At 41.5% G+C, this 26,279-nt stretch overlaps 1 long non-coding RNA gene across 1 annotated transcript; it reads left to right on the plus strand.

Annotated features, from left to right (window-relative positions):
* Nucleotides 1–7,492: 7,492 nt before the first annotated feature.
* On the plus strand, nucleotides 7,493–20,939 carry LOC116354763 (uncharacterized). The gene is made up of 3 exons (XR_004203982.1): nucleotides 7,493–7,781; nucleotides 17,309–17,446; nucleotides 20,640–20,939. It is a non-coding gene; the product is annotated as an uncharacterized LOC116354763 (long non-coding RNA).
* Nucleotides 20,940–26,279: the final 5,340 nt, after the last annotated feature.

Raw genomic sequence — 26,279 nt, forward strand, 5'->3', positions numbered from 1 at the left:
AACAAGGATTTGAAGAGATATAAGAAAAGCTCATGGGCAGGTTTTCATCAAGGATCTCTCTGTCCTTTGCTCAGTTCATCTTTCCCTTGATCCTGACTAGTCTCCCTGTCCCTGCCGCTGAAAAACATCCCCACTGTAATGACCGACGCTGGAGATGTGAAGCAGGTACGAGGAGTCAAACATTTAATCAGGAACAGACAGGTAACAAAACAGGAACAGCGTCAGCACACTGGTAAACAACGACAATTAATACTGAAGCAGGGAACAAACCGGGGAACCAGACATATATAGAGAAGGTAATGACAGAGCAGATTGAGTCCAGGTGAGTCCAATAATCACTGATGCGAGTGACGGGGGGAAGGCAGGTGTGCGTAATGATGGTGGCAGGAGTGCGTAATGCTGGGGAGCCTGGCACCTTTGAGCGACAGGGCGGGGGAGCAGGGGCAGGCGTGACACCCACAGTACAGTGCTGGAACCACCACGCTTCACCGTAGGGATGGTGCCAGGTTTCCTCCAGACGTGACGCTTTGCATTCAGGCCAAATCATTCAAACTTTGTTTCATCAGACCAGAGAATCTTGTTTCTCATGTTCTGAGAGTCTTTAGATCCTTTTGGCAAACTCCAAACGGGCTGTCATGTGCCTTTTACTGAGGAGTGGCTTCCGTCTGGCCACTCTACAATAAAGGCCTGATTGGTGGAGTTTGTCGTGGAATATTGACTCAGAAATATACCACTCTTACTAGAACTTGTGAATTCAATATAGACTTTATTACACACGTAACAGAGCCGAGCCCTTCCATGGAAGGACCCTATTACACACGTAACAGAGCTGAGCCCTTCCATGAAAAATACTAAATTCTCATATTACAGAGTCCTGCCTTTATAGGATTCTGTCTTTACATAAGGTATGGAGTCCCCTCCCTCTATATGTATATAGCTTTCCTTGACCTTCCTCCATTATTATCTTTCCATCTCAGTTCTTGCTTGTTAAGGTTTTAATGGTAGCAGGGCCCTGGTCATATATGTTCCATTCCTTTATATGGCTATTCTGTCTCAGCTCTTCAAAGTGGACAGCCTAAATGCTGCTAATAATGGAAATGTAATCATAGTCATGAGTTTTGCTCCCACAAGTGCTGCAGAGATGGTTGTCCTTCTGGAAAGTTCTCCCATCTCCACAGAGAAGCTCTGTCAGAGTGACCATCGGGTTCTTGGTCACCTCCCTGACCAATGCCCTTCTCCCCCGATTGCTCAGTTCAGTCGGGCGGCCAGCTGTAGGATGAGTCTTGGTGGTTCCAAACTTCTCCCATTTTAGAATGATGGAGGCCCCTGTGTTCTTGGGGACCTTCAATGATGAGGACATGTTTTGGTACCCTTCCCCAGATTTGTGTCTTGACACAATTTTGTCTCGGAGCTCTACGGACAATTCCTTCGACCTCATGGCTTGGTTTTTGCTCTGACATGCACTGTCAACTGTGGGACCTTATATAGAGAGGTGTGTGCCTTTCCAAATCATGTCCAATCAATTGAATTTACCACAGGTGGACTCTAAGTTGTAGAAACATCTCAAGGATGATCAATGGAAACAGGATACACCTGAGCTCAATTTCGAGTCTCATAGCAAAGGGTCTGAATACTTATGTAAATAAGGATTACCTGTTTTCTATTTTTAATAAATATGCAAATATTTCTAAAAACCTGTTCGCTTTGTCATTATGGGCTAAATATATATATATTTTGTTCACATATTTAGCCCCTTTTTCTGGCTAGGCACAAAACTACCTTCATACTTCCATTCATTTTTTCCCCCTGGTACCGGTTAACTTCAGATGAGCCCCCTGACACTTGTGGGAGTCGTAGAGCCGTGTTCGTTAGAGTTTCCCCTATCCATAGAGTGGTCATAGTTTTTTGGCTAGACGTTTTCATGAGAAGACCGGTTTTTGGGATGTCTCATGGTCTGACAAACATTGTTGTAGCTTGGCCACCTTTCACCACAGATGCGGAAGTGCGACATCGGCAGATGCAGTGGTTTGAAGTAGCCTATATAATGAGTCAAATAAGCACTAGGACTAAAACATAGGCAACAAATGTGAGTTGGTAGACACAATGGAGAGGTGGAAATTACTACACTTCCACGGTTGGATGTGGTCGCATCCGTGCGAGATACAAATTCTAGCTGGTCGCTTCACTCAACTTTCTAGTTTTGGGGGCAGCTAAAACCATCATTTGGTCAGTGGAGTCTTGATTCCTGCATTAAAGGGTTTGCCCTGTCCCCGTTTCTCCCTGTGCACTCCGAGTATACGGAGAGAATATTTCACAATGCAATCGCACAACAAATACAGTAGGCTACAGTTGTCGTTTTGGTTTCAAGTTTCCCTTTCCTCAGTGATTCACAAGTGAATTAGACTCTGCGACAGCCTATTGGTAAACAAAATATGTAAGTATATTAATCTCTGTTGAACACAATAAATGTGCAATTCTGGAGCCCTATTTTGACAGCAACAAATGCATGCCAATCACTGGTTTAGCTATTGCACAACAAAATATCTGTATCGTGCATTCCTGCTTGGACATGTTAGATGAAGTGTTTTTAGATGAATACGTTTTCTTTAAATATATGGATAACATGGGTTGATGGTAGGCCGACACTGAATTGTATAGTCCTATTCCAGTCTCCATTTCACCTCATTTAAGACCTGATTTACTTAACCAATGTGATATCTCAATAGGTGGTCCAGGTCAGACGTCATGGCACAAGTGGGGGGGGGGGGGGGGGGGGGGGGGGGGGGGGGATGTGCCTTTGCTCTATTCTTTCTCAAGCAAGGGGGAGGCTGATGACATCACATTTGACCATCAGACCAAATCTTTGAATGCTCTACACCTTGTAGCTTGCAGTTGTGTCTAAAAAACACACATATTTCTTTACACTTTAGTGTATGTACTTTATAGTATTTTATACTTGGGCCATTGTTTTTCAATAGGAAAAGTAAAAAGAATCAGGATTATTTTCCATGATCCCAAGGGAAATAGGCCTATGGGAGTTTTTGAAATTCTCCTGAATTGAGAATATTGGTATATCCAACAAGCAGCAAATCATCTCCAGATCTGCATAGATGAAATCGAGAAATGGTCCAACAAGTGGAGAACACAACTAAACCCCATAAAAACCCAATTTGTACTCTCAATGTGTCGAAGTAACAACAAAATTAAAACATGTATGGACAAAACCAAAAGACAGAAAAAACTGCAAAGTTTCTGGGGGTTACATTCCAGCAAGATATGAAATATACAACACACATTCAAAACCTTGAAACGGAAGAAAATATATATAATTACATATATAATATATAATATATAATTAGTCCCAGGGTCCTTAGCTTGGTGATAGTGTCGAACGCTGAGCTGTAATCAATGAATAGCATTCTCACGTAGGTGTTCCTTTTGTCCAGGTGGGAAAGGGCAGTGTGGAGTGCAATAGAGATTGCATCATCTGTGGATCTGTTGGGGTGGTGTGCAAATTGGAGTGGGTCTAGGGTTTCTGGGATAATGGTGTTGATGTGAGCCATGACCAGAGTGCTACAGGTCGGTAGTCATTTATGCAGGTTACCTTGGTGTTCTTGGGCAGAGGGACTATGGTGGTATGCTTGAAACATGTTGGTATTACAGACTCGGTCAGGGACAGTTTGAAAATGTCAGTCAAGACACTTCTCAGTTGGTCAACCATTGCTCGGAGTACACATCCTGGTAATCCGTCTGGCCCTGCGGCCTTGTGAATGTTGACCTGTTTAACTCACATTGGCTTACTCACATCATCTACGGAGAGCGTGATCACACAGTTGTCCGGCACAGCTGATGCTCTCATGCATGCTTCAGTGTTGCTTGCCTCAAAGCGAACATAGAAGTTATTTCGTTAGTCTGGTAGGCTTGTGTCACTGGGCAGCTCGCGTGTATTCCAGGACTCCTCGCCTGGACTCAAAAACAAACTACCAGTCATACAGAACACAACAATAGAAGCAGCCTAGCTTCTCCCAAAATATATGTGGACACCCCTTCAAATGAGTGGATTCTGCAATTTCAGCCACACCCATTGTTGACAGGTGTATAAAATCGAGCACACGGCCAAGCAATCTCTATAGACAAACATTGGCAATAGATTGGCCTTACAGAAGAGCTCAGTGACTTTCACCGAAACAGTCATAGGATGCCACCTTTCAAACAAGTTATTTAGTAATATTTCTGCCCTGCTAGAGCTGCCCCGGTCAACTGTAAGTGCTGTTATTGTGAAGTGAAGTGGTAGGCCACACAAGCTCACAGAACAGGACCACTGAGTTCTGAAGCATGTAGCACTTAAAAATGGACTGTCCTCCGTTGCAACACTCACTCCAAACTGTCTCTGGAAGCAAAGTCAGCACAAGAACTGTTCTCGGGAGCTTCATGAAATGGGTTTCGGCTGGAGTGGTGTAAAGCTCACCTCCATTAGACTCTGGCGCACGTCGAAACTTGTTCTCTGGAGTGATGAATCACACTTCACCACCTGGCAGTCCGACGGACAAATCTGGGTTTGGCGGATGCCACGAGAATGCTACCTGCCGCAATGCATAGGGACAACTGTCAAGTTTGGTGGAGGAGGAATAATGGTCTGGGGCTGTTTTTCATGGTTTGGGCTAGGCCACTTAGTTCCAGTGAAGGGAAATCTTAACACTACAGCATACAATGACGTTCTAGACTATTCTGTGCTTTCAACTGTAAGGTTCTGAATGAACAGAGTAAAACTCAGGACAACTAGTAAAGCTCAAACCAAGTTCACCCAATGGGTCAAACAGCTGAAAAGATGTATTTATACCCTCAATTTTGGTGGAGACAACTCCTTGCACATCTTGACAGCCAATACATCTCTGTTGCTAGGTGGGAACTTAAGTGTTGTGTGTAATAAAACTGTATCTGACCTGACCTCAGCCCAAGTTCCTCACTCATCCCTAATCCACGGCTATTCAACTTTATGAGTGACTGCAACCAAGTGTTTGCAGTTTTCCTCTCTCAGTAACTTTCCATATCCCTAGTTCTTTTTCACTCTCCATATACATTCCTTGTACATGTAATCATTAACTTCTAGAATAGCAAGTATTTCAAGCTAGAATCAAACAACTTTGTGGCAACAGTTTGGGGAAGGCCCTTTCCTGTTTCAGCAGGACAATGCCCCTGTGCACAAAGCGATGTCCATGCACAAATGGTTCGTCGAGATCGCTGTTGAAGAACTTGACTGGCCTGCACCGAGCCCTGACCTCAACCTCATCGAACACCTTTGGGATGAAATGGAACGCCGACCGTGAGCCAGGCCTTATCGCCAAACATCAGTGCCCGACCTCCCTAATGCTTTTGTGGCTGAATGGAAGCAAGTCCCAGCAGTTATGTTCCAACATCTAAAGGAAAGCCTTCCCAGAACAGTGGAGGCTGTTATAGCAGCGAAGGCGGGACCAACTCCATATTAATGTCCATGATTTTGGAATGAGATGTTCGACAATACTGTTCTAACACTTTTAGACATGTCGTGTAGTTTCCAATATTTGCAAAAGTAGTGAATCTTATGAGTCGATTCCTAACAGAATTGAAGCTTGACACCCAGAAATGGGACTCCCCACCACTTATGCACAAGTTTGAAAATTATTTTAGAATGCCCTGTTTTTGTTTCGTCACAGACAACTGCAAGCTAATTTTTATTACCTCTTCTTCTCCCCAATTTCGTGGTATCCAATTGTTTTTAGCTACAACTCCCATACGGGCTCGGGAGAGACGAAGGTTGAAAGTGATGCATCCTCCGATACACAACCCAACCAAGCCGCACTGCTTCTTAAGACAGCATGCATCCAACCCGGAAGCCAGCCGCACCAATGTGTCGGAGGAAACACCGTGCACCTGGCAACCTTGGTTGGCGCGCACTGCGCCCGGCCCGCCACAGGAGTCGCTGGTGTGCGACAAGACAAGTATATCCCTACCGGCCAAACCCTCCCTAACCCGGACAACGCTAGGCCAATTGTGCGTCGCCCCACGGACCTCCCGGTCGCGGCCGGTTAACGACAGAGCCTGGGCGCGAACCCAGGGTCTCTGGTGGCACAGCTGGCGCTGCAGTACAGCGCCCTTAACCACTACGCCACCCGGGAGGCCCCAGCAAGCTATTTTCTGTAATTAGCTCACCATTAACTTGTAAATAATGATCTTGTTGTAAGTTTATTTTCATGTAATAATAAAAGTCCCATAGGGCGGCGCACAATTGGCCCAGCGTCGTCCGGGTTTGGCCGGGGAAGGTCGTCATTGTAAATAAGAATTTTATTTTTAATAGTTAAATAATATATATTATAGCCTTATTATTAGAGAAGTATTACGCATAGTGAATAATGTTATTCATATAAAACAAATGTAATTTTTCAAGAACATTCAAATTTCCATGGCAGCCTTGTTCTCCTTTGAAATGTATTTTTTTTTCCAAGTAGATAACATGGATAACAATGTAAATGCTGTACCTTTTATGATCAGTGATAAATGATGTATGACATCTCTTTCATAAATGTCAGCAATATTCTCTTCATAAGCATTGTTCACCTAAACAGTTACTCTCTCCCTCAACAGTGAGGAGTCTAGCCAAGAAAAAGGAGGCAGATGCTGAAAACGTGCCTAATTTCTTCTGCTGCTTTCCAGGACACACAAGAAAGAGGCTGCATAGTAAGTCACCAGGAAGATAGAACGTTTTACCCTTCTTCCAAAAGTGTGGAGTCTACTGGCTAAGAAGGAGGTACATAGCTGGAGTCTTGACTCATCTCCACGTCTGCTTCCCAGGACACACAGGGGATATACTGTGTCACAAAGAAGGCTGCAGATGATGTGGACAAGAGGCTGAACCCCAAAACAATGGAGGATTTTAAACTAATTCTCCTAATTTAAGCTATTTTCCCACTGATCTGAAGCTCCTGCGACAGAGTGGGCCCATGCCATGTTGAGGAGACAGAGAACTGGCTCTCTTCTGAACGCTTTGCTGTGGTTTCTCTTCTTCATTGCCATGAAACAGGCTTATGGACAATCCATTAGCAGTTCAGAAATTCACCAAATTGTGCAAACATTTATTAAGGAGGAAGTTCACAAGATGGTATCAAGATGTTTTCAGTATAAAAAAGAAATTATCATATTACCTCATGAAATATACGCTGAGTGTACGAAATATTAGGAACACCTTCCTAATCTTGAGTGGGGCCATTTTCTGCCCTCAGAACAGCCTCAATTTGTCTGTGCATGGACTCTACAAGGTGTCGAAAGTGTTCCACAGGGATGCTGGCCCGTGTTGACTCCAATGCTTCCCACAGTTGTGTCAAGTTGGCTGGATGTCCTTTGGGTGGTGGACCATTCTTGATACACGTGGGAAACTGTTGAGCGTGAAAAACCCGACCTCGTTGCAAGTTGACACACTCAAACCGGTGCTGCTGGAGCCTACTACACTGATTGAAGTGTATTTAACAAGTGACATCAATAAGGGATCATAGCTTTCACCTGGATTCACAGAGTCAGTCTATGTCATGGAAAGAGCAGGTGTTCCTAATGTTATGTACACTCAGTGCATGATGGAATACATTGAAGTCACTGTACAATCAACAGCTATCTGTTACAGCACTCATTTTCAATACTTTTTGACTGTTTGTTTTTATGTTTACATTATCTGTGTTGTAGCCTGTTATTTTCTGTCATACCAGGAATCATTTGATTGCAGACTGTACACCCCAACTTTAGCTGATTATAAGGTATGTGGTTTCTTTTCATGTGTTTCATGTATTTCTGCATACCTAATAGTCGCTAGTGAAAGCCTACACACCCCTTGCACAGTCTTCACATTTTTTCTGTCTTAAAATTTTATCTAAAAAGGTATTCAACTGGATTTTTTTTCCTACAGATTTACACAACCTACTCCACATTTTCAAAGTGTAAGAAAATTATAGAACATTTCCCAAATGAATTAATCATTAAAAAATATATATTTTATTGATTGCGTATGTCTTCACATCCCAGAGTTAATAATTGGTGTAAGCACCATTGGCAGCCATTACAGCATTGAATAATTTAGAATAAAATTCAACTAACCATGCACAACTCTTAGGGCAACATATCTCCATTGTTTTTGTCCAAATGACTCAAGATAATTTAAATACATTTGGTTGGGAATTGTTGACGGACAGCTGTACTCAAACCTTTTCTCAGATTTTCAAGAAAATTTAAGCCAGGTCTGAGACTAAACCAATCATAAACACTCAACACCTGTTGGCGTGTCTTTGGTATAAACAATCATGCCCATACCACGATGCTGCCATCATAATACTTGAAAATACAGAGGATCAACAATATTGCATTCACTTAACATTACTGGCCTGTATGACAAACTGAAAAGGAGGAAGCCTGTGTTTAAAAAATACACTCAAAATCATCCATTCTGGTTTGCAACAAGGTCGTTAGGTAACACTGCAAGACAACTGTCGTGGAAATTCCATACTGAGAGAGACTTAGTCATTTCTTCAAACAATCATCTTTATTTATTGATTAATTATTGCAGTAATGAAGCCGTCAATCCAACAGTCTTGACTGTCAGACTGAGTGCTTAACTTTTACAGAAATGCAGAGTTGTATATATAGTAGACCTAAAAATGCATTCATGGCTTCACCCTTCCCATGCAGACTAAGGGCCATCATAAGCCACTCTGGGTTCATCTCCTGGTCATCTGACTCTGGTGTTATTATTAACCCCACCTTGTCTTAGTTTCCCAGATGCCAGGATAATTAGGAATACTGAGGCCTTTGTTCTGCTCCTCCAGGCTCTCTCTATATCGGCTAAACATACACCATATCTTTTCTTAATCGGCTTAATCAGACCGGAGACATATGTCTCACATGCACCACTAATCCTAGAATGAAATGTAGCTGTTTGGTTTTATATCACAGGGACATCAATCAATTGTCAGCTTCAAGCTATCTCTAGTAAAACTCATGTCCTCGAGGACCAGACTAGCTGCAGGAAGCTAGAGTGGACACCATAAAACTCAGCCTTAGCAGGCCAGTCTTTACTCTTAGTTAAATATATAATCGTTAGCTATTAATATCAAACAAAATCAGGTAAGTATGTAATTGTTCTATCCCACAACACAGAAAATAACTTTTGGGCCTGAGTTAAAAATGATAGTTTTGGGTCAAATCCAATACAACACAACAAAGAGTGAACCCTATGTATTGTAGTGGCAGCATCATGTTATTGGTATGCTTATCACCGGCAAGGACTGGGGAGTTTGTCAGGATCAAAATAAATATGAATGAATCAAAGACCAGGTAAAAAGTTAAAGGAAAGCCCGCCGCAGATGTCTGAATACCTAACCCTGGGATAGTTTCATTTTTCAATGGGTCAATTACTCAAATTGTCAGCATCAAGTAATTGTCTCAGGCCCCTTTAGGGGGAGTGATGAGCTCTACAGCAGAGTCTCACAACTCAATCTCTGGTTGAAAACAGTTTTCTGCCCCTCCCGAAAGATAGAATTTGTAGATAATTGGCCCTCTTCCTGGTCTGCTGATGAGTGACGGACTCCATCCTAGCTGGAGGGGTGCTCTCATCTTATCTATCAACATAGACAGGGCTCTAAGCTTAGTGGAGTCAGCCCAGTTATCTCCTTTGAGACTGTCTGTGCCTCGATCTAGGTTGAGCAAAATTAAACATAGTGGTGTTTGCTTTAGCAAACTCACTGGAATAAAGACCTCCTCCATTCCTGTCATTATTAAAAGAGATTGTTTTTATTTTATTTATTTAACGAGGTAGGCTAGTTGAGAACAAGTTCTCATTTACAAATGCGACCTGGTCAAGATAAAGCAAATCAGTTCGACACATACAACAACAGAGTTAAACATGGAATAAACAAACATACAGTCAATAATACAGTAGAAAAATTATGTATACAGTGTGTGCAAATGAGGTAGGATAAGGAAGGTAAGGCAATAAATAGGCCATGGTGGCGAAGTAATTACAATATAGCAATTAAACACTGGAATGGTAGATGTGCAGAAGATGAGCGTGCAAGTAGAGATACTGGGGTGCAAAGGAGCAAGATAAATACATAAATACAGTATGAGTATGAGGTAGTTGGATGGGCTATTTACAGATGGGCTATGTACAGGTGCAGATCGGGGTAGGAGTAGCCAGGTGGAAAGCATGGCCAGCCGTAGAAAAGCGCTTATTGAAATTCTCAATTATAGTGAATTTTAAATTGGTGGTGACAGTGTTTCCTAGCCTCAGTGCAGTGGGCAGCTGGGAGGAGGTCCTCTTACTCTCCATGGACTTTACAGTGTCCCAGAACGTTTTGAGTTTGTGCTACAGGATGCAAATTTCAGCTTGAAAAAAGCTAGCATTAACTTCCTAACTGCCTGTGTATATTGGTTCCTTATGTCCCTGAAAAGTTGCATATCACAGGGGCTAATCGATGCTAATGCAGAACGCCACAGGGTTTTTTTTTGTGCTGGTCAAGGGCAGTCAGGTCTGGAGAGAACCAAGGGCTATATCTGTTCCTGGTTCTACATTTTTTGAATGGGGCATGCTTATTTAAGCTGGTGAGGAAGGCACTTTTAAAGAATAACCAGGCATCCTCTACTGACGGGATGAGGTCAATATCATTCCTGGATACCCGGACCAGGTCGATTAGAAAGGCCTGCTCGCTGAAGTGTTTTAGGGAGCGTTTGACAGTGATGGGGGTGGTCGTTTGACCACAGACCCGTTACGGATGCAGGCAATGAGGCAGTGATTGCTGAGATCTTGGTTGAAAACAGCATAGGGCTTTTTGGAGGGCAAGTTGGTTCGGATGATATCTATGAGGGCGCCTGTGTTTACGGATTTGGGGTTGTAACTGGTGGGTTCATTGATAATTTGTGTGAGATTGAGGGCATCAAGCTTAGATTGTAGGATGGCCAGGGTGTTAAGCATGTCCCAGTTTAGGTCACCTAGCAGCACAAGCTCTGAAGATTGATGGGGGGCAATCAATTCACATATGGTGTCCAGGGCACAGTTGGGGGCAGACTGTGGTCTATAGCAAGCGTCAAAGGTGAGAGACTTGTTTCTGGAAAGGTGGATTTTTCAAAGTAGAAGCTCGAATTGTTTGGGTACAGACCTGGATAGTAAGCCTGCAGAGTTCTGTCTATCTCTGCAGTAGATTGCAACACCGCCCCCTTTGGCAGTTCTATCTTGTCGGAAAATGTTATAGTTAGGGATGGAAATGGTTTTTGGTGGTCTTCCTAAGCCAGGATTCAAATACGGCTAGGACATCCGGGTTGGCAGAGTGTGCTAAAGCAGTGAATAAAACAAACTTAGGGCGGAGGCTTCTAATGTTAACATGCATGAAACCATTGTGATATCTCACATCTCAAAATAGGGCTACTTAATGTTAGATACCTCACGTACAAGGCAGTCTTAGTCAATGAACTAATCACTGATCATAATCTTGATGTGATTGGTCTGACTGAAACATGGCTCAAGCCTGATTAATTTACTGTGTTAAATGAGGCCTCTCCAGGTTATACTAGTGACCATATCCCCTGTGCATCCCGCAAAGGTAGAGGTGTTGCTAACATTTACGACAGCAAATTGCAATAATAAAAAAAGACTGCATTTTCATCTTTTGAGCTTTTATGCACCCTACTCAATTATTTTTTATAACTACTGTTTACAGGCCTCCTGGGCCTTATACAGTGTTCCTCACTGAGTTCCTATCAGACCTGGTAGTCATGGCAGATAATATACACATTTTAGATTACTTTAATATTCACATGGAAAAGTCCACAGACCCACTCCAAAAGGCTTTCGGAGACATCATCGACTTAGTGGGTCTCCGGACCTACTCATTGCCACAGTCATACCCTGGATCTAGTTTTGTCCCATGAAATAAATATTTTAGATCTAAATGTTTTTCCTCATAATCCTGGACTATCAGACCGCCATCTTATTACGTTTGCAATCGCAGCAAATAATCTGCTCAAACCCCAACTAAGGATCATCAAAAGCCATGCTATAAATTCTTGGAAAACTCAAAGATTCCTTGATGCCATTCCAGACTCCCTCCACCTACCCAAGGACATTGGAGTACAAAAACCACCTAACTGAGGATCTAAATCTAACCTTGCGTGATACCCTAAATGCAGTCACACCCCTATAAACAAAAAATATTTGTCACAAGAAATGTTCTCCCTGGTTTACAGAAAACATCCGAGCCCTAAAGCAAGCTTCCAGAAAATTGGAACGGAAATGGCGCTCCGCCAAACTGGAAGTCTTCCGATTAGCTTGGAAAGACAGTACCGTGCAATATCAAAGAGCCCTCACTTGTGCTTGTTCATCCTATTTTTCCAACCTGCTTGAGGAGAATAAGAACAATCCCACATTTCTTTTTGATACTGTTGCAAAGCTAACTAAAAAGCAGCATTCCCCAAAAGAGGATGGCTTTCACTTCAGCAGTGATGAAATAATTAACTTCTTCGAAGAAAAGATCATGATCATTAGAAAGCAAATTACGGACTCCTTTTTTAATCTGCGTATTTCTCCAAAACTCACTAAAAGTGGCAGTCATAAAGCCTCTCTTGAAAAAGCCAAACCTTGACCCGGAAAATGTAAAAAACAATCGGCCTATATCGAATCTCCTATTCCTCTCAAACATTTTAGAAGAAAATTTGCATAGCAACTCACTGCATTCCTGAAGACAAATAATGTATACGAGACGCTTCAGTCTGGTTTTAGACCCCAATATAGCACTGAGACTGCACTCGTGAAGGTGATAAATGACCTTTTTAATGGCGTCAGACCAAGGCTCTGCATCTGTCCTCGTGCTCCTGGACCTTAGTGCTTCTTTTGACACCATCGATCACAGCATTCTTTTGGAAAGATTGGAAACGCTAATCTTGCCTGGGAAAGATATCAGTTCGTCTCTGTAGAGGGTTTGTCCTCTGACAAATCAATTGCATGTTTCGGCATATCTCAAGGTTCCGTTTTAGGACCACTATTGTTTTCACAATATATTCTACCTCTTGGTGACGTCATTTGGAAACACAATGTCAACTTTCACTGCTGTGCGGACGACACACATTTGGATGAAACATGGTGAAGCTCCAAAATTGCCTACCCTGGAAGCCTGTTTCAGACATACAGTGGGGTAAAAAAGTATTTAGTCAGCCACCAAATGTGCAAGTTCTCCCACTTAAAAATGTGAGTGGCCTCCCTGGTGGCACAGTGGTTAAGGGCACTGTACTGCAGCGCCAGCTGTGCCATCAGAGACTCTGGGTTCATGCCCAGGCCTCGCTACCGGGAGGTCTGTGGAGCGACGCACAATCGTCGTCCGGGTTAGGGAGGGCTTGGCCGGTAGGGATGTCCTTGTCTCATCGCACACCAGCGACTCCTGTGGCAGGCCGGGCGCAGTGCGCGCTAACCAAGGTTGCCAGGTGCACAGTGTTTCCTCCGACACATTGGTGCGACTGGCTTCCGGGTTGGATGCGCACTGTGTAAAGAAGCAGTGCGGCTTGGTTGGGTTGTGTATCAGAGGACGCATGACTTTCAACTTTCGTCTCTCCCGAGCCCGTACGGGAGTGGTAGCGATGAGACAAGATAGTAGCTACTAAAAACAATTGGATACCACGAAATTGGGGAGAAAAAGGGGTACTTTTTTTTTTTATAAAATAAAATAAAAAGATGAGAGAGGCCTGTAATTTTCATCATAGGTACACTTCAACTATGACAGACAAAATTAGGATTTTTAATGAATTTATTTGCAAATTATGGTGGAAAGTAAGTATTTGGTCAATAACAAAAGTTTATCTCGATACTTTGTTATATACCCTTTGTTGGCAATGACAGAGGTCAAACGTTTTCTGTAAGTCTTCACAAGGTTTTCACAAACTGTTGCTGGTATTTTGGCTCATTCCTCCATGCAGATCTCCTCTAGAGCAGTGATGTTTTGGAGCTGTTGCTGGGCAACACGGACTTTCAACTGCCTCCAAAGATTTTCTATGGGGTTGAGATCTGGAGACTGGCTAGGCCACTCCAGGACCTTGAAATGCCTCTTACGAAGCCATTCCTTCGTTGCCCGGGTGGTGTGTTTGGGATCATTGTCATGCTGTAAGATCCAGCCACGTTTCATCTTCAATGCCCTTGCTGATGGAAGGAGGTTTTCACTCAAAATATCACGATACATGGCCCCATTCATTCTTTCCTTTACACGGATCAGTCGTCCTGGTCCCTTTGCAGAAAAACAGCCCCAAAGCATGATGTTTCCATCCCCATGCTTCACAGTAGGTATGGTGTTTTTTGGATGCAACTCAGCATTCTTTGTCCTCCAAACACGATGAGTTGAGTTTTTACCAAAAAGTTATATTTTGGTTTCATCTGACCATATGACATTCTCCCAATCTTCTTCTGTATCATCCAAATGCTCTCTAGCAAACTTCAGACGAGCCTGGACATTTACTGGCTTAAGCAGGGGGACACGTCTGGCACTGCTGGATATGAGTCCCTGGCGGCGTAGTGTGTTACAGATGGTAGGCTTTGTTACTTTGGTCCCAGCTCTCTGCAGGTCATTCACTAGGTCCCCCAGTGTGGTTCTGGGATTTTTGCTCACCGTTCTTGTGATCATTTTGATCATTTTGACCCCACGATCGAGGGAGATTATCAGTGGTCTTGTAGGTCTTCCATTTCCTAATAATTGCTCCCACAGTTGATTTCTTCAAACCAAGCTGCTTACCTATTGCAAATTCAGTCTTCCCAGCCTGGTGCAGGTCTACAATTTTGTTTCTGGTGTCCTTTGACAGCTCTTTGGTCTTGGCCATAGTGGAGTTTGGAGTGTGACTGTTTGAGGGTGTGTCTTTTATACTGATAACAAGTTCAAACAGGTGCCATTAATACAGGTAACGAGTGGAGGACAGAGGAGCCTCTTAAAGAAGAAGTTACAGGTCTGTGAGAGCCAGAAATCTTGCTTGTTTGTAGGTGACCAAATACTTATTTTCCATCATAATTTGCAAATAAATTCATAAAAAATCCTACAATGTGATTTTCTGGATTTTTCTCATTTTGTCTGTCATAGTTGAAGTGTACCTATGATGAAAATTACAGGCCTCTCATCTTTTTAAGTGGGAGAACTTGCACAATTGGTTGCTGACTAAATACTTTTTTGCCCCACTGTAAAGAAGTGTGTGTATACTGTATTTTATGCCATCTATTGCATCTTGGCTGTGCCATTGCCCATCCATACAGTCATGCAATAAAATGCAAATTAATTACTTAAAATCATCCAATGTGATTTTCTAGATTTTTGTTTTAGATTCCGTCTCTCACAGTTGAAGTACCTATGATAAAAAATTACAGACCTCTACATGCTTTGTAAGTTGGAAAACCTGCAAAATCGGCAGTGTATCGAATACTTGTTCTCCCCACTGTATATATTCTTATTCCATTCCTTTATTAGATTTGTGTGTATTAGGTAGTTGTCGTGGAATGATTAGATTACATGTTAGATATTGCTGCTCTTTCGGAACTAGAAGCATTTCGCAACACTCGCAACAACATCTGCTAACTAAGTGTATGTGACCAATACAATTTGATTTGGAATGCAGGCTCCATCAGACCTGAGACACACAGTTGAAGTTGGAAAAAATTCCCTGTCTTAGGTCAGTTAGGATGTCAGAATAAGAGAGAGAATTATTTATTTCAGCTTTTATTAATTTCTTCACATTCCCAGTGGGTCAGAAGTTTACATACACTCAATTAGTATTTGGTAGCATTGCCTTTAAATTGTTTAACTTGGGTCAAACGTTTTGGGTAGCCTTCCACAAGATTCCCACAATAAGTTGGGTGAATTTTGGCCCATTCCTCCTGGCAGAGCAGGTGTAACTAAAATCAGGTTTGTAGGCCTCCTTGCTCGCACATGCTTTTTCAGTTCCGCCCACAAATGTTCTATAGGATTGAGGACAGGGCTTTGTGATGGCCACTCCAATACCTTGACTTTGTTGTCGGGGGGATTGAATACTTACCTAATCTAGATATGTTTTATTTTTCTTTACAAATGTTACAATTTCTCTTCCACTTTGACATGAGTATTTTGTGTAGATCGTTGACAAAAAAAAGACAAATCCATTTTAATCCCACTTTGTAACACAACAAAATGTGGAGAAGGTCACGAGGTGTGTCACGTTGGTATAAAGGGATCGGGAGACAGGCGCAGGGTTTTCATTTCCCTAAGTTACAGAGTGCCATGTAAAGGCACGGGGATGAACACCAAACAAACATGTATACAAAACACAGGATTGAGCCCCAAACAAAAGAGCGAGGAGTACCTCGAATAAATACACAAGCGCAAAATAATACCACACGGGAAGAGACCTGCAATCATCTGCCGCAATACACGTGGCACAAAAGCCAAGCCAAAACAACACAGCACAGGTACTCACATGACCAACAGACATTGGAACAATAATCGACAGCCCAATGGAGAAGCAAAGGGCACGTTTATACAAACACAATCAGTGAGGAATTGAAACCAGGTGTGCATAATGACACAGTTCAGTGCAGGCTAGAAGGCAGGTCACCGGAAATGGTGAACAGAATGAGCAGCAGTGCCAGTCCATGACAGGGTGTTAATACTTTCTGAAGGCACTGTATGTTGCCCCATCAGCTGTACAAAGCTGGTAGAATCTTATTCAGAATTATTCACGGCTGTAGTGGCTGCCAAAGTTGCTTCCACCAAGTATTAACTCTGGGGTGTAAAAGACATACACAATCAAGACATCTTCGTTTAAAAAAAATGATTAATTAATTTGGGAAATGTTCTATAATTTTCTTTCACTTTGAAAATGTGGAGTAGGTTGTGTAAATCTGTAGGGAAAAATCCAGTTTTAAGGCAGCGAAATGTGAAGACTGTGCAAGGGGTGTGAAGGCTTTCACTATGGAACTGTATAGGACAAAGTCATGGAGATATAGTAAATGACACTCACTGCGCTGAAGGTTAGACAGACACAATATTGAATTATAATTGTCGTAATTTATCATCCTGGGTTAGTTAACTGAACTGTTTTGTCCATGCACATACCTGATTATTTATTTTCATTTACATAATTGGCTTATAACTCAAAGCATTTTACATTACATGAAGGTAACTCTCGTCTCTCACCACCAAAGAAAGATACATATTTGGATCTGTTAAATCTCATCTGGATTCTTTCAGATGTTTTACATCCATTGTTTGAGTTTCATGTTATCTCCCCATCTCCTCAGCAGAAATGTCCCAGGTCCACACTCACATGCTTTACGACAGAAGTAAAAGTCCTGATGTTAGAATATGGGGAACGTTCTTCATCCTTACACCAGAAAAGACTCACCAAACGACTGACTAAATTGATGTCCTTGATAAAACAGGTGAGGCAATCAGTGTGAGGGAGACACAGGCCAGCTGCATTTGAGGTGCATTGGGATGTTTTTGATTCTACCTTTGGCTGTCCGAGTATAGTTTAATTCCAGCTACAGAGCATATTGTCGTCTAGGTGAAAATGATGGAGAGAGTCTGAATAGCTGATTTGTAACTGTTTGCTTATACTACTGTTATTCTCAGACAGTTCTCACACATTTGTTTAACATTTTCCATCTGTGTTTATAAGAGCAACATAAGCCTCATGTCACCATTGACTAATAGCATGGTTATTTTAAAATGAAAAACTATCTCAATGGAATAGTTTAGAAATTCCAGCGCTAATAAGGTTGCGTTTACACAGGCAACCCAATTCTGATCTTTTTCCCATTATTGGCAAAATAGCTGGTCGGATTGTTCAAAAGACCAATTAGCACTGGGATTCGAACCAACAAGCCTCCGGTTGTAGGCCCCTTTCTCTAATAAATATACTAATCAACTGAAATTCCAAACTTTGAACAAGCATACAGTGCATTCGGAAAGTATTCAGACCCATTGACTTTTTCCATATTTTTGTTACATTACAGCCTTATTCTAAAATGGATTAAAGAAAAGTTTTTCAATGCCCCATAATGACAAAGCGAAAACAGATTTTAAAAAAAATGTATGCCAATTTATTAAAGGTAAAAAACTTAAATACCTTATTAACATAAGTATTCAGACCCTTTTCTATGAGACTCGAAATTGAGCTCAGATGCATCCTGTTTCCATTTATCATCATTGATCATGTTTCTACAACTTTAATGGAGTCCACCTGTGGTAAATTTAATTGATTTGACAGTGCATGGCAGGGCAAAAACTAAGCCATGAGGTCAAAGGAATTGTCCATAGAGTTTCGAGATAGGATTGTGTCGAGGCACACATCTGGGGAACGATACCAAAACATTTCTGCAGCATTGAAGGTCCCTAAGAACACAGTGGACTCCATCATTCTTAAATGGAAGAAGTTTGGAACCTCCAAGACTCTTCCAACAGCTGGCCGCCCGGCCAAACTGGGCAATTGGGAGAATGGCCTTGGTCAGGGAGTTGACCAAGAACCCGATGAGCACTCTGACAGAGCTCCACAGTTCGTGGAGGACAACCATCTCTGCAGCACTCCAGCAATCAGGCCTTTATGGTAGAGTGGCCAGACGGAAGCCACTCCTCAGTAAAAGGCTTATGACAGCCCGCTTGGAGTTTGCCAAAAGGCACCTAAAGGCTCACAGACCATGAGAAACAAGAAGAATCGAGGCTTTAGTCGCTGCCAAAGGTTCTTCAACAAAGTACTGAGTAAAGGGTCTGAATACATGTATATTTGATTATTCACTTTTGTATTTTTTATAAATGTGCACATACACACACTGTTTTTGCTTTGTCATTTACGTATTGTGTTTAGATTGATGAGGAGAAACAAAACAATTTAATCAATTTTAGAATAAGGCTGTAACGTAACAAAATGTGGAAAAAGTCAAGGGGTCTGAACACTTTCCGAATGCACTGTAACCCTGTCCCGTTTGATCTACGGTCATGGCATTTTAATTTTGTACATATATGCAGCCCCTCATGAGCAACAAGTTTCCCACGAGGACCTATGCCTATGAAATGTTCCACAAATGATACTTTTTGTCCCACATCAAACTTTGAACACGCATATCTCCTGCCCGTTTGATCTGCAGCCCATGTAATTTTGTATATACAGTACCAGTCAAAAGTTTGGACACACCTAATCATTCCAGGGTTTTTATTTATTTTTACTATTTTTTACATTGTAGAATAACAGTGGAGACATCAAAACTATGAAATAACACATGGAATCATATAGTAACCAAAAAAGTGTTAAGCAATTTTTTCCATGTAGCAACCCTTTGCCTTGATGACAGCTTTGCACACTCTTGGCATTCTCTCAACCAGCTTCTCCTGGAATGCTTTTCTTGAAGGAGTTCCCACATATGCTGAGTACTTGTTGGCTGCTTTTGCTTTGAAAAATCTAAAATATATTTTAATATTTAATATATTTGTTTAACACTTTTTTGGTTACTACATGATTCCATATGTGTTATTTCATAGTTGCTTTTGCTTTGAAAAATCTAAAATATATTTTAATATTTAATATATTTGTTTAACACTTTTTTGGTTACTACATGATTCCATATGTGTTATTTCATAGTTTTGATGTCTTCACTATTATTCTACAATGTATAAAGTTTAACAAATAAAATAAAAAACTTTAATGAGTAGGTGTATCCAAACTTTTGACTGGTACTGTACCTGGAGGTTTGTTTCCCATATTTGTTACCAGAAATGCCTATTAAACTCTGCCTATTAGATTTTCTGCAAATTATACTTTATTTTCAATACAATACCATTTTTGTAATAAAATGCTGCTGCTCTTCCTTCCTATACGATTTGATGACACTACATAACCGCCTGATCTTTTGTCACCACACTTTGCACAATGATTGACCACATGGCGGCTTAAATGTGGCTATGGTGTTCTTGACCCCCTGGAATTGCTGCTTGTAGCTATATTTCTTTCATAACTGATATTCAGATTTAGACCAAAAAAGTTAAGCATGACACCACTTCACAAAAAGCTTTGATGACATATCTGCCTGTTCAATAATCTAAGTTCAAATCGCACTTCTTTTCATTGTTGACTCAAGTATGAAGTTGGCAACCTTGGTTAATGGTTAAAAAGACTGACCGAAAAATGTCATGGCTGGCGTTAAGCCAATTAACATAAATGTGCCTGCATTAGATATTCTCAACATAGTATTTTTTTTGCGCATACTTGATAATCATTTAAGGTGAGTATTCAAACAGTGAAATAATTTTAACTGCCCCTAGTAGCGTCTTACATGCCTACTGTATAGACCATTTGCATAAGTGTAAATGATAGACACTGGTAGATCGATGTGAATATTTAACTGTCAATTCATTGACATCGACCCTTATGTTACTATCAGTGTCGTCTGATCTCACTGGCTCGCTCTCTTTCTGTGTTTTCTAACTAGTACTTAAAATAGTAGCATTATTGCATTATTATAATATTAAAATAAGGATTTCTCTGTCTTTCTGTCTTTCTCTCACTTGATGTATCATAGAGCCTCTCTTTTTTTGACTATGTATACCTATGTTGTGAGTGTTTTCCTCTTTGTATTGCAGAAGGATGGTGCCAACTGTCCACACTGTGAGGTCCACAGAGAACAGGCAGCAAATGATTTCTTAACAACATTACTAGGGATTCTGGAGTGGATGAACAATCAGGGGTCTCAGTTGCCAGACAGCCACTGAGATGTACACACCCATAGCCAGGGACATCCAAGGACTCACATAAGAGCAGAAAGCTACCTGAACAATTGCTAGATGTAGCAAAATACTATATACACTACCAAGTTTGGGGTCACTTAGAAATATCCTTGTTTTTGAAAGAAAAGCACACACAACAGCTGGTGCACGAAATCTAAGGAAGTCTCTAGATTTTACTCGCCTGAAGTAGAGTATCCTATGATAAACTGCAGACCACACTATTTGCCAAGAGAGTTTTCATCTTTACTGGTTGTTTATTTACCACCACAGATGGATGCTGGCACGAAGACCGCACTCAGTCAGCTGTATCAGGAAATAAGCAAACAGGAAACCGCTCACCCAGAGGTGGCACTCCTAGTGGCCAGAAACTTTATTGCAGGGAAACTTAAATCAGTTCTACCTCATTTCTGTCAGCATGTTAAATGTGCAACCAGAGGGAAAGAAATTCTAGTTCACCTGTACTCCACACACAGAGTCGCGTACAAAGCTCTCCCTCGCCATCCATTTGGTAAATCTGACCACAATTCTATCCTCCTGATTCCTGCTTACAAGAAAAAAATTAAAGCAGGAAGCACCAGTGACTCAGTCTATAAAAAAGTGGTCAGATGAATAATATGCTAAACTACAGGACTGTTTTGCTATCGCAGACTGGAACATGTTCCTGGGATTCTTCCGATGGCATTGAGGAGTACACCACATTAGTCACTGGTTTTATCAATAAGTGCATCGAGGATGTCGTCCCCACAGTGACTGTACATACAGTGGGGCAAAAAAGTATTTAGTCAGCCACCAATTGTGCAAGTTCTCCCACTTAAAAAGATGAGAGAGGCCTGTAATTTTCATCATAGGTACATTTCAACTATGACAGACAAAATGAGGGAAAAGAATCCAGAAAATCACATTGTAGGATTTTTTATGAATTTATTTGCAAATTATGGGGGAAAATAAGTATTTGGTCACCTACAAACAAGCAAGATTTCTGGCTGTCACAGATCTGTAACTTATTCTTAGTTGAAGTGTACCTATGATGAAAATTACAGGCCTCTCTCATCTTTTTAAGTGGGAGAACTTGCACAATTGGTGGCTGACTAAATACTTTTTTGCCCCACTGTATATACCACAACCAGAAGCCATGGATTACAGGCAACATTCGCACTGAGAGAAAGGGTAGAGCTGCTGCTTTCAAGGTGTGGGACTCTATCCAGGAAGCTTATAAGAAATATTGTTATGCCCTCCGAAGAACCATCAAACAGGCAAAGCATCAATACAGGGTTAAGATTGAATCATACTACACTGGATCAGACGCTTGTCTTATGTGGCAGAGCTTGCAAACTATTACAGACTACAAAAGGAAGCACAGCCGCGAGCTGCTCAGTGACACAAGCCTACCAGATGAGTTAAATCACTTCTATGCTCGCTTCGAGGCAAAAAACACTGAGGCATGCATGATGAGAGCATCAGCTGTTCTGGATGACTGTGTAATCACACTCTCCGTAGCTGACGTGAGTAAGACCTTTTAACAGGTCAACATTCACAAGGCCGTGGGGCCAGACGGATTACCAGAACGTGTGCTCTGGGCATGTGCTGACCAACTGGCAGGTGTCTTCACTGACATTTTCAACATGTCCCTGATTGAGTCTGTAATACCAACATGTTCAAGCAGACCACCGTATTGCCTGTGCCCAAGTTAAGGCAACCTGCCTAAATGACTACAGACCCGTAGCACTCACGTACGTAGCCATGAAGTACTTTGAAAGGCTGGTAATGGCACACATCAACACCATTATCTCAGAAACCCTAGATCCACTCCAATTTTCATATTGCCCAAACAGATCCACAGATGATGCCATCTCTATTGCCCTCCACACTGCCCTTTTCCACCTGGACAAAAGGAACACCCACGTGAGAATGCTATTCATTGACTACAGCTCAGCGTTCAACACCATAGTACCCTCAAAGCTCATCACTGAGCTAAGGATCCTGGGACTAAACACCTCCCTCTGCAACTGGATCCTGGACTTCCTGACAGGCCGCCCCCAGGTGGTGAGGGTAGGTAGCAACACATCTGCCACGCTGATCCTCAACACAAAAGCACCTCAGGGGTGCGTGCTCAGTCCCCTCCTGTACTCCTGTTCATCCGCGACTGCGTGGCCAGTCAGGACTCCAACACCATCATGAAGTTTGCAGACGACAGAACAGTGGACAGACAGAACACCAACAACGACGAGACAGCCTATCCGGTACCGCTTGCCATGATGATCGGCTGGGGACAGAAGGTGCAGTCCTTGGAATTGGCAGAGGATGGCATCATCTCCTTCACTTAATAGTCTGTCTGATACATTTTGTACATTGATGCACAAGGTACACACCAGTGTTTAAATACAGTGTATCACATGTTGTGTATATTGCTCGAATTTTAGAACCCTTTTAGGTATAATAAAAACCCAGCATTGAATAACACGTTCATAAATGGCAAAAGAAATACAGGTTTAGAATTGTTTGTCTTATATCTAGGAGATATAAGGACTCTCGGGAAAGGTTTTAGTTATTTTTTTACACATATGTAAGCCCTTACTCTTGTTGGCACAGAACTATCTCTATACTTCCATTCATTTGTACGGGTTACCTTCAGACGAGTCCCGTGAGACTTGTGAGGGAGGTAGAGCAAAACAGAGAGCCCCATCGTGTTCGTGAGAGTCTCCCCTTTTCATAGAGTGGTCATAGTTGGTAGGCAAAACTGTTCAGACGCTACAGACGTTTTCCTGAGAAGACCGATTTTCTGGATGTCTCATGGTCTGACAAACACTGTTGTAGCTAGGCCACCTTCCACCACTGATGCGGAAGGCTGACATAGGCGGATACGGTGCTGCTGCATAAATTATGTAATATGCCAGGGAGATATGTATACTGTAGCTATGAAAGTAATACTAAGTGTATGTTGTGTAGTAAGCTGTTAGTAGCCCATGTGCCTCACCCTAATAATTTGTCTTCTTTCTCCCTCATAACTTAACCTACTGTTCTGACTTGGGGGTGCACATGTAGCCTATAGCCCGTTTTAGAGAAATGTAATCATAGAATATTGTAAGAGCTTTTATTGTCTGCTTAATACCCCCTGTATTTATCATATGGTTCTGGCTTGGTGTACAGGGAAAATACTGGCCCATGTTATGAATTCTGTCGCTGTACTTTGCTGCTCTTCGTCCCCGAATGCCATAGTTTGTACATCTTAATTGTGAGTAGAAACCACATTTGTTTAAGCAAGTCAGCCATATCAGCTAAGTTTTTTTAAGGCAGTAAATGAGGCTGAATGAACTGTTTTGCTGCCAGACAAGGCTCCGCTGATAGCCAGGTGTAGCGGTGGTAAGGATTCTGTCACGACTCCTGCCGAAGTTGGCTCCCCCGCCTGTTCGGGTGGTGCTCGGTGGTCGTCGTCACCGGCCTACTAGCCGCCACCGATCCCTTATTCTTTTCGGTTAGTTTTGTCTCGTGACAGATTCACTCCATGGTGCTGAAAAGAAAGCTTTGCTGTTGGGACAGCTTTATATATGGCCAAACAGTTTGTGGGCACCGTTTGTCACCGTTATAGTGCAATTAATGTATTGTTTGTTTAGTGTTATGTTGTGTTCTGTAGCGGCTTTGCTGGCTTGCATCAACCCCCAAAAATTGGGAGTTTGCCTCACCAATATTTACATGCAAAAATCGCCACTGATGATATGTATTGCGAGTCTCACAATTCTATATGTATTGCGATTCAATACTGAGATAGTATTGCAATTTGATGTTCCAAACATATTGCTAACAATATGTTTGCTGTATTATTTGAAAAATGTCAATAGAACCCCGAAAAGCCTTTATGCACAATATTGCTTTAATACCCATCATATTGAAGTAAACTTGGGAGTCGCATATGATATGTTTGAAAGCTTTGAAAGTATGCAGTTTATTAGGTTACAGATGAAAGAGGCCCTGTGTTATGGTGAACTTCACAGGGGTGGTGAAAGTGCATTGTGTTCCTTTCCAGTAGATATCGAGGGTATTATTTTGGTGACATGATGATCGATGCTTGACTGCCATTTGACAAATAAAAACGATCTCGCTCACTCACCACGTTTCCATCCACAGTTTTTATGCTCGAGTTAAGTCATACTGTATGAAAATAAAATCTTGACACCTGTGATGGAAACAGGGATTTAAGGAACACTTTTATAAATGCCTTTGTTCGTTTGACATGGAGGGATATTTTTGTTTATTAGGCTATAATAAGTTATAAGTTATGATGAACTTCACAGGGTGGTGAATATCGAGGGTCTAATTCTGGTGAAATGATGATCGATGCTTTACTGCCGTTTGACAAATACACATATTTTTGCTCTTATCTATAATAATCTCATCATGTTGACAATTATTTTAATTTTTTTCTCTCTTGTCCATAATAGTCTAATCATGTAGATTTGTATAGCCTACCAACAGAGCCTAACCACACTGCATCTGTGAGTTGTTGCTATGGTGCATGTCCCAAGACCAGAGTAGGCACATTTGCTATTTAATGCAACTGTTGAAAATGTGATGGAAACACATTGAAGCGAAAAAGTACATGTTGTGTGCACTATATCATCACTCAGTGATTTATCTACAGATTTTTTTCTGCAACAAGTCCTGGTGGAAACACCACTGGTGGGGAAAATGCGTATATTTTCTTTATGCACATTTTTGAATATTTGCATGAAAATCTGTCAACAATTGGAAGGAAACTAGCTAGTCATGGAAATAAAAGTGCTGAAATCATGTTGGTTCACTATTTAAAAAGAAGATGTAGAACAAGCTATAGGACTAAAAATACCAGTTTGGGTGCAGGTACAGGCGACTAGTGCTAGCTAAAGCTACCTAGCAAGAATTTAAAATAAATAAAACATTGTAATATCGATTTTTTTCCCCCCATCACTACTAGTAGGCCTAGGCTACCTAATGTTTGGTGTACCTCTTTTTATATAGTATAACTAGGCTATGTGGAAAAAAGGAAAAGAACAACATAATGATACCACAAAAACGTTTTTTTAAACGTTGGTAAGCATAGAGTCAAATACTAGTATCTCAAGTCACTATGGTGCATAAAGATGGAGGAATTCCGATATGATTTATTCCTTTGAGCACTATCTATCCACATACTTTTAGAACTATGGTTCAATGTTGCAGCAATTTGAAAAAAACTAAAAAGTAGATTGTGCTGATTTATAGGCACATTGAACCATAGTTTTAAAAGTATGTAGATAGATAGTGCTCAAAGGAATAAATCATATCGGAATTCCTCCATCTTTATGCACCATAGCGACTTGAGATACTAGTATTTGACTCTATGCTTACCAACTGTTTAAAAAACGTTTTTGTGGTATCATTATGTTGTTATTTTGAGGCGTTTGTGGTAAGTACATGGGGGCCGCCATCTTCATGCACCTTCGCCATTATTATTACAGCCAGAAATCAGGTGTGCTGTTATGA

The sequence above is a fragment of the Oncorhynchus kisutch genome, linkage group LG18, assembly GCF_002021735.2.
Source record: "Oncorhynchus kisutch isolate 150728-3 linkage group LG18, Okis_V2, whole genome shotgun sequence".
Taxonomy (NCBI): domain Eukaryota; kingdom Metazoa; phylum Chordata; class Actinopteri; order Salmoniformes; family Salmonidae; genus Oncorhynchus; species Oncorhynchus kisutch.